Genomic DNA, 10,075 nt, shown 5'->3' with positions numbered 1-10,075 from the left:
TCAATTTTTGTTGGCATGGTGCTTCAATTATTTATAATATTCATGTAATTATCTCAAAACTTAAATCCTTTTATCCTTTTGTCTTCAGTCTAAAGGCTTAAACTCAACTACAGACAAGGCAAAGGTTATAGCATGAAAGTAAATATTTAAATTGCCTCTTAAAATAACTCTTGTTGGCTGCCTCTTAAAATAACTTTAATTCCCATAGAATAGTGTTTCTGAAACCACTTATGGGGGTGAAAAGCATAATTAGGTTGTTTGTTGTGACTTTAAAATCTTGGTCCCAAACACTTACTTCTGAATAACTACTTTCATATTCTCTCATTCAATATTTCTACCTAAATGCCCATTCTCTCAATGTCTCTGAAACTGCTTCCCCTTAATGCACTCCTCATTTCATTCCTATGTCTCATACTATGTTCACCAAGTGTACACTCCATTTTCTTCAGAACCTTTTGACATAGAAGATCCCGAATGATTCACTGGAGCACTCCTTCCCCCACTACAAGCCAAAACCACCTCAGAAATGTGTCCCCTCCATCTCCCATCAGTTTATGGACACCCAGGCTGGAGTAGAAGGCTACAGCAGGCTCGGGTACCAAGGGACACAGCAAACACAGGAATGAAAGGAGTCTTGGCTTTTGTTGCTTGACATTCACTTTTTGGTGACCTATTGTCCTTAAGTAATCTGTCCAGCCCAGCCAACAGTCCAGAAGTAACGTTTGACCAATTTCTGTGTTGTTAAGTACCCGCCACCACCATTAAGCCCCATCTGATTATATTATTTTATATATTTTTGCTTCTAAAGGTAAGCTAGGCTTCCCTGGTGGCACAGTGGTTAAGAATCCGCCTGCCAATGCAGGGGACACGGGTTTGATCCCTGGTCCAGGAAGATCCCACATGCCGCGGAGCAACTAAGCCCGCGCGCCACAACTACTGAGCCTGTGCTCTACAGCCTGCGAGCCACAGCTGCTGAGCCCGTGTGCCACAGCTACTGAAGCCCGCTCGCCTAGAGCCCATGCTCTGCAACAAGAGAAGCCACCAGAATGAGAGAAGCCTGTGCACCACAACAAGGAGTAGCCCCTGCTCACTGCAACTAGAGAAAACCTGCGCGCAGCAATGAAGACCCAATGCAGCCAAAAAGTAAATTAATTAATTAAAAAAAATTAAATTAAATTAAATTAAAAAATAAAAAATAAAGATAATCTAGTTGAGAATATTTTCTGGAGTCTATGTTTATAAGTCTTCTGATGAACTGATGTATTTAGTCCAATTCAAAACTAAATCAAATCCAGAGTATATAAAGAACTCTTACAACTCAACAACAACAAAAAACACCCAACTAAAAAATGGTCAAAGGACTTGAACAGATATTTCTGTACAGAAGATACACACATCAAAAGATGATCAACATCACTAATCATTAGGAAAACAAATGAAAACCATAATGAGATATCACTTCACACCCATTCAGATGGCCATTCTAAAAAAAGAGAGAAAATAACAAGAGTTGGTGAGAAAGTGGAGAAATTGGAACCCTCAGGCATTGCTGGTAGGAATGTAAAATGGTGCAGTTGCTGTTGAAACTAGTATAGTGGTTCCTCAAGAAGTATAGAATTACCACATGATCCAGCAATTTCCATCCTAGGTATATATCCCAAACAACTGAAAGTGGGGATTCAAATAAACATCAATATTCATAGCAGCATTATTCACAATAGCCAGAAGATGGAAACAACCCATGTCCATCAACAGATGAATAGATAAGAACAATGTAATACATACACACAGTGGACTATTATTCAGCCAAAAAAAAGGAATGACGTTCTGACACATGTTACAACATGGGTAAATCTTGAAACATTATGTTAAGTGAAATAAACCAGACACAAGAGGACAAATATTGTATGATTCCACTTATATTAGGTATCTAGAATAGGCAAATTCATATATTGGACACAGAGAGTAGAATAGAGGCTACCAGGGACTGTGGGGAGGCAGGAATGAGGAGTTATAGTTTAATGGGCAGAGTTTCTGTTCTGGATGATGAAAAAATTCTGTAAATGGGTAGTTGTGGCAGTTGCACAACATTATGACTGCACTTAATGCCACTGAATTGCACACTTAAGAATTGTGCATTTTAAAATAAGAATCTAGGAGTAAAATCTCTGAGGGGGAAATGAAACAGGAGGGAAGGGGGCAGGGCACAACCTTTAAAAGAATGACATAGCCATAGGACATGACAAAAACTGGTTAGAACCAACTAGGTCTGAGACGGCGGAAGATTCGACTTACACTAGACCTTGAGCCTCATTATACGCTCATTGTAATACATCAGCATCTAAATGACACACCCACAGGTGCCATGACTGTTCTGAGGCTGACCATAAAAGGTCAAAAAGTGGGCAGTGGCCCAGTTCCTGGATATCTTCCCCCCCCCTTCCCCAAAATAGTTGGAATAATTCTCCCACTCATTAGCCTATGAAATTACCCAGCCCATAAAAACTAACCACCCCATATTCCGGGGCCTCTTGTCTTCTGAGGTGGCCTATACTCTGTCTGTGGAATGTGTTTCTCTCTAAATAAATCCACTTCCTATATTAAAAAAAAAAAAAAAAAAAGGTTAAAATGGTAAATTTTATGTATATTTTACCACAATAAGAAAAGAACCATGGGGGCTTCCCTGGTGGGAAGTGGAAAAAAAATATATATATATAAGCAAAGTATAACTGTATATAGATCATACTATAACTATGTTTCCTTTTTTTCACCCAAAATTACTTCAGGAGCATTTACCATTGACTTTTCTTCAAAAAACTTGATTTTCACTCACTGTATAATATTCTGCCATATAGATACACCATTTTCTATTGTCAGGTGCTTTGGGTTGTTTCCAGTTGTGGAAATAAAGGAAGACCACCCAAATGAGAACGAGCAGGCTATTTATTCAGAGCTTGCTATAGCTAGGAAGTCAGCCACCATCACATGCATATGGCAGAGACTCAAAGGCAGGCAGGCAGGCAGAGGAGTTGACAGGCTTTATTGAAACAAGTTGAGGGACTTCCCTGGTGGTGGCTAAGAATCCACCTTCCAATACAGGGGATGCGGGTTCGATCCCCGGTCGGGGAACTAAGATCCCACATGCCGTGGGGCAACTAAGCCCATGCGCTATAGAGCCCACAGGCCACCACTAGAGTGCCCGTGCGCTGCGACTACTGAGCATGCATGCCCTGGAGCCCGCACACCACAACTAGAGAGAAGCCCGCACACCACAATGAAAGATCCCAAACGCTGCAGCAAAAGATCCCGCCTGCTGCAACTAAGACCCGATGCAGGGAAAAATAAAGGAGAGAGAGAGAAGAGAGAAAGAGAGAAAGAAAGGGGACTTCCCTGGTAGCGCAGTGGTTAAGAATCCGCCTGCCAATGTAGGGGACGTGCGTGCGATCCCTGGTCCGGGAAGATCCCACATGCCGCGGAGCAACTAAGCCCGTGCGCCACAACTACTGAGCTTGTGCTCTAGAGCCCACGTGCCTAGAGCCCATGCTCTGCAACAAGAGAAGCCACCGCAATGAGAAGCCCACACACGGCAACGAATAGCCCCCGCTCGCCGCAACTAGAGAAAGCCTGCGCAAAGCAGTGAAGACCCAATGCAGCCAAAAAATAAATTAATTAATTAAAAAAAAACGTTTAAGAGAAAGAAAGGAAGAAAGAAAAAGAAAGTTGAAAGAAAAGAAAGGCTTCAGGCATGTCCTGATTGGACATTGTTGCCAAGGGAAGCTAGAGGTGGGCTAATGAGAAACAGGCATCATGTACTTGGTTAGGAGAGCATATTTGGCTTTTTCTGGTTGATCCTAAATTGGAAGGGGGGAAGGAGGGCAAAAATTAGGGAAGCTGGCAATTATTGATCAAGTCCTTGCTGTTTGGTGCTGATTGATACAGAGGTTGTGGTTTATGTTCCTGGACTCCTTGCTGCCAGGTTGTGGGCCAGAATTCTCTTTTTATATACGGTTTGATCATTGCCTGTATCAGTCTCTCACGATCTATGTGTGTTCGTATGTGTAGTTATACTCATGAGATGATACCGAGATGAACATATGTGTCCATAAATCTGCATGTATCTATGAATTTATCTTTGGGTTGAACTCCTAGAAGTGAGATTGCCAAGTCAGAAGGTACAGCTTTTTTTAAAGGATTGCATTATATTTGACATTTTGGCAATGGACATTTGGATGGTTTAACAATTTCTACTCTCAACAGCTGTGAATGAGGATGTTTGTTTCTCTCTCACCTTCAGGCTAAAATAGCTCATCTGCTATTTAACTAAAAATATTAGCCAACCAAACCAATCAAAATGAATTTGTTGAGTATCAGCAATGCGTTCGTTACACTCTGATAAGAGGGTGGAAGATAGAGATGATATAAAAGACTTGACTTCTGCCCTCCTGCGGCTTACAGTCTAGTCAGGGAATGGAAAATGAATACATGAACTGGATCTTGGGCTGCCAAATTATTGTATAAAATAAGAGAGTTGGGGACTTCCCTGGTGGTCCAGTGGTTAAGACCCCGTGTTCCCAATGCAGGGGGCCCGGGTTCGATCCCTGGTCAGGGAACTAGATCCTGCATGCCGCAACTAAGCCCCTGTGCAGCCAGATAAATAAATAAATATTAAATAAAGAAAGAAATGAGTTGGATGACACCTCCTTGAACTCCCTGATTCCAACAGTCTATATGTAAATGGAACCAGGATAGTAATGAATTGTGGCCTCTGCAGCTCTGACCACAAATGCTGCAGAAGAACAAAGGAGGATGAGAAAGGTGAGGCGTTAAATAAGCTGGGTATTCAATGAGAGGTATCTAGGCCATATGAGCTTCAATACAAATCCTGTTAAGATTAATGCCTCATAGGTAGAACTGAGCATTGCTTGTGTGGGAAACTTGAGTGTCTGCCTCTGGGCCCCAGTGACCTCAGTTGTAAAATAGTATAACGATAGCACGCATATCATGGAGTTGACGATGGTTGGGATTTGGTGAGGTAACACGGATGCTGGATGTCTTCCTCCAGACCCACTTTCCACCCTTCTCCATACTGACCCCAGGAGCTGACCTGGGTAGACCACATCATCAGACTCCTTGTCTCTGCCTTCTGGTTGGGTTATTGGGAGGTACCAGCAGGACATGGAAGGAGGAGGAGAAAAAGGTGGGAGTTTTTCTTCCCTGGGTCTCTTCCCTGGGTCTCTCTCATAATACATAATAAACACAAATACATAACAAATACAAGTCCTGGACCCCACTCCAAACAGGTCAGAAAATCCCAGGGAGGGAACTAGGAACCTAAACTAATAACAGCATCCCAGGTGATTCTGAAAATCAGACCAACCACTTCAAGGGCCTAAGCAGAGGCACAAAAATGATGGAGTCATGGTCCCTACTCTCTGAGAGATGAAGTAACTTGCCCAAGGTTACACAGCTAATAAGTGGCATTGCCAGGATTTGGACCCAGGCAGTCTGGTCCCAGAGCCAATACTCTTAACCACTCTACAGCTTCTAACATAGTTCATGGGCATATGGTACACCAGTGACTTCTATGAAAGCAAAAACCATGGTTAAGTCTCATGAGAAGCACTATAAGCAAAGCATCTGCTTTGTGTACTTGAGAAGCTCAATTCCTGTTCAACTAACATCACAAAACGGAGCTGGGAAGAGCAGGTAGGTGGCTATTCCAGCCTCAGTGTGAGCTGCTGAGGATCTGAATGTCACAAAGATAAAGAAGAATTTCTACAGTCCTATTGTTCGGTACCAATTTCTCATCATGAGAATAGGGGAAAATCAAGGAGCAGCCTGTAGGGAAACAGTGAAACTCCGAAAGTGACTCATGAAGAATTACTCACTGACACATGGCATGGTGACATCAGATACCTACAATAACATTCTTGCAGTATGTAATCTCTCTATAGTCTCTGATTTCAAACGCTTAATCCTGAGGGTTTCTAAGAAAATCCTGGATATCACCACTAATTATATGAAGAGCAACAGACCGTTTCCACCACCCTGTTGCGTCTGGGCAGCTGAATCACATGGCAGGCACCTCCAAATACTTGGATGGTAGTTGAGCATAACTTTGTCCCACGGTTTAACTTGAGTTTGCCCTTTGGCAAAAACAATCCCCAGAGTACCCTTGAATATTAACAACATTGGCAGCCTTCCTGATCACAAACAAGATTTAAATAGGGAAGGGCTGCTGTGTTTCACACGTTACTAACAAACAGTATTTTCCTCACCTGTCATATACCCATCAGCCTCCTGCCCTATGCACAAAAAGAATCAATAGCCACGAATTCAACAGTGTGAGAATAAAAGCATTTAAACAGGTATGAATAATCTTCAGGGTCATTCATGTGTAGACCATCTGTTTTTGGACAGTTCATGGAGGAAAAGAGGAAGAAAATGATTATAATCTGCCCTCTCTGATATGGGGGTCGGTTCCCAGTCACAAACACGTACAACTTTGGGTTTCAAATATAACTAACTGAATCAGCAGTTGTAAGACTGTTGTGCTGCCCCAGCTATAACTTCGCAGATGTTCTCCAAAGACCACCTGAACACTAGGCAGTCCTCAATTTATGAAAGGACTGTGTTCCCAAATTCACATTGTTTTAAATTGGGAACATACTTTTCTTCAAACATACATATGATTGTTAAAAATTGAGGTATTACATATATGCAGTAAAAGGCACTAATTTTAAGTCTTCAGCTTGATGAACTTTTACCTATCTATATACCCAGGTAACCAACCAGATCAAGGTATAGCACCCCAAAGGCTCCCACATGCCCCATCCCAGCCAATAACCATCTCTCAGAGGTAACCTCTATTCTGAATTCTATCACCAGAGATTAGATTTTTATAACACAGTAGCTTTTTTATTGATATAGAACAGACATATGTTAAGTGTATAAAATGAACCCAACAGCGCAGTGAAATAAATATTTAAATATTTATATAGCCATGTAACTACCATCCAGAGCAAAGTATGGAACATTTTCATACCCTAGAAGGCTCCCTCATACCCCTTCCCAGTTAATAACTGGCTTTCCAAAGTTAATCCCTATTCTTAGATCACCATTGTTTAATCTTGCCTGATTTGGGGTTTTGTATAAACAGAATTGTGCAGTATGTGCTCTGGTCTGGCTTTTGTTCAACGTTGTGTTGTGTTTCGCATGTAACAGCAATTCACTCTTCTTTAAAACTGCTCTGTAGTATTCTATGACTATACCACAATTTCTCATTTCTACTACTCTACTGTTGATGGGCGTCTGAGTTATTGCTAGGTCGGGGCTATTATGAGTAAAGCTGCTATGAACATTCTTGTACACGCCTTTTGGTAAACACTTGTACTCATTTCAATAAGAGGTACAAGTGTAGAAGAGCATATAGTAGGAAGATTTGACCTAATCTGGAAAGGCCAGGAAATTACTGTACTGCCATGCTTTCTGGGTGATAATGTTTTTCTGAATCTCAAACCTGGAGGCCAGGGACACATTCCTACATCTTAGGACCTTAGTGGGGACCCTTCCTGTCTTTCCTCTCAGCTCTGGAAGCATTAAGGTTAAAGGTGTTCTGGCACTGGCTGTCATGAGTGTATCTGGCCTGTTCGTAAATGAGTAAGATAAATCCCTGACTACACTCACAATTAGGACAACTACTAATCTGTAGGTGATATTTGTTTTCTCTTTGGCTGTCAGCATCCAAATCCCTTCATACTTTGGGGAATTCCCCAAGTGACGAATCTCAGTAGGAAGCCAGGTCTGCCTGCTGAAGCTCAAAAGGCCCTTCCCATCCCAGTCTCCTTTGCAATTAGAGCATGGCAAGGGACCTAGCTTCCACCAATCCATCTCTCACTCTGAATCATCGAATCTGAGTCACGCTTCCAAGGATGGCAGGGTTGGTAGTTCATTTGGCACACAGAGGGCAGCAGGAGCAGGAGAGCTGTTTTCACCAGATTGGATTTTAGGTGTGATTTTGGGCATTTTTCCTGCTGCATAGCCTCCAACTCAGTTTTCCAGGTCTCCCAGCAATTCTGTAAGCTAGACAGTAGATAGTAATAAATCCCTCTTCTTAAGTCAACCAGCTTTGGCTTCTGTGGCTTATGACTGAGAACACTGACTGCTAAATCCTCCTACTAAAATTCCCCCATAAATAATGATTACAAATATTTATTGTTTTAATTGGTAGCACAAAATGGTGTTTTGTGTAAAAAGAGCAACCTTGTACACTGCTTACAATTCAAACGGTCTTGATAAACGCCTATTTGGGGTCTAATATCTTGCAATAACTTTAGTTTCTCCAAAGCAATTAAGTGGTAGGGTTATCCATTAAACAAATTACGAGGCAAACAGAATTGCCATTAAATACATACCTGGAGGTGGGGTGCGTGATTAAGTTCTTATATCTTGGGGCCTTTTTTCTACTTTATAAAGAAGAAAGGAAGGTGCCAAATCTGTGCTCTATTAATTGGAAAATTCCTCCCCTGTTCCCAAGTGGCCTGCTCTTTCCTTCTTTCACACTGGCACACGCTGTGGCTTCCAAGTCAATCAGCTGAAATGGAAATATTCTTTGTATGTGTCAAGGCCATTCTGGTTGTACCAGAATATACAGACCTCCGAAGAAGCCCTGATTATATAGTAAATATGCTTATTAACAGCTCAAGTTATTAATAATGAACTAAAGAAAATTTCTTATTGATAACATTATCAGAACAAAAATATAAAAATAAATGCAAGGATTTTTCAGAGATTTATGGTTTACGAAATTATTTCAGGTAATTTTTTTTTTTTTTTTTTTTTTTTTTGTTTTGCCGTGCCACAAGCCTGTGGGATCTTAGTTCCCCCACCAGGGACTGAAGCACTGGAAGCTCGGAGTTTTAACCACTGGAGGGCCAGGGAAGTTCCCACCTTACGTACTTTTATCTCACCTAATCCCATTGCTCAAAGGAGTTAAGTGACTTGCCTGAGGCCACACAGCTTGAATCTAGACCTAACTCCCATTCCTTGCTTTTTCTGACATACAATATGAACATCAGTAACTAAAACAATGATAATATAACTACATTAAAAGGAAATAAATAGAAAACATAAAAACTCTAAATTCAGAAAAATTACATGGTCTAGTTTTATTAATTAAAACACAACGTACTATATAATAAACTCATTTTGTAAATACCAAAACTTTCTGTATATAATATGCTTATACAAATACATACCTGTGTAAGATGAGAATGGAAGGATATGATCTCAAATGTTAACAGTGACTATCTCCAAGGGGCAGAATTATGGGCAATTTTATTTGCGTGAGCTTGGAAGAGTTCATTTTCTAAATTTTTCTACAATAAATGCATTACCTATACACTTTCAAAAACAGCCCTTTATTATTGTTATTATTAAAGTCATTTTGATATTCTACCTTTAAAACAGCCAATTCATTATCTAACTTAGTGAAAAGCACAGTTTGAACTGAATATCTAGCCACCACTAATTGAGCAAGCATCTTCCTGATATTTTACAAACATTATTCTATTTAATTTTGATAACAGTTTCATCAGGTAGTAATATTATCCCGTCACAGATAAGGAGGCTGATGCTTAGGTTCAAGATCACACAGGAAATAATGGAGTCTTTGTTGTGGTGAGCTTGAAGTCCACCTTGCCCTTCTGCTGGACTCCTCCTACCTTCCTTCTAAGCCTGGCTTGTCTAATGTAGGAGAGCTGCTCTACCACATGCTGGTGCAACCTCCCAGATACTCTTCTTTGAAAACACTTATGGTATTAAAGTAGACCATTCAAAAATGATTACATGGGGCTTCCCTGGTGGCGCAGTGGTTGAGAATCTGCCTGCTAGTGCAGGGGACACGGGTTCGAGCCCTGGTCTGGGAGGATCCCACATGCCACGGAGTGGCTGGGCCCGTGAGCCACAACTGCTGAGCCTGCGCGTCTGGAGCCTGTGCCCCGCAACGGGAGGGGCCGCGATAGTGAAAGGCCCGCGCACCGCGATGAAGAGCGGTCCCCGCACCGCGATGAAGAGT

Source organism: Balaenoptera musculus, chromosome 3 (genome assembly GCF_009873245.2).
Source record: "Balaenoptera musculus isolate JJ_BM4_2016_0621 chromosome 3, mBalMus1.pri.v3, whole genome shotgun sequence".
Classification (NCBI taxonomy): Eukaryota; Metazoa; Chordata; class Mammalia; order Artiodactyla; family Balaenopteridae; genus Balaenoptera; species Balaenoptera musculus.
The sequence above is the reverse complement of the archived record's forward strand: the minus strand, read 5'-3'. Positions refer to the sequence as shown.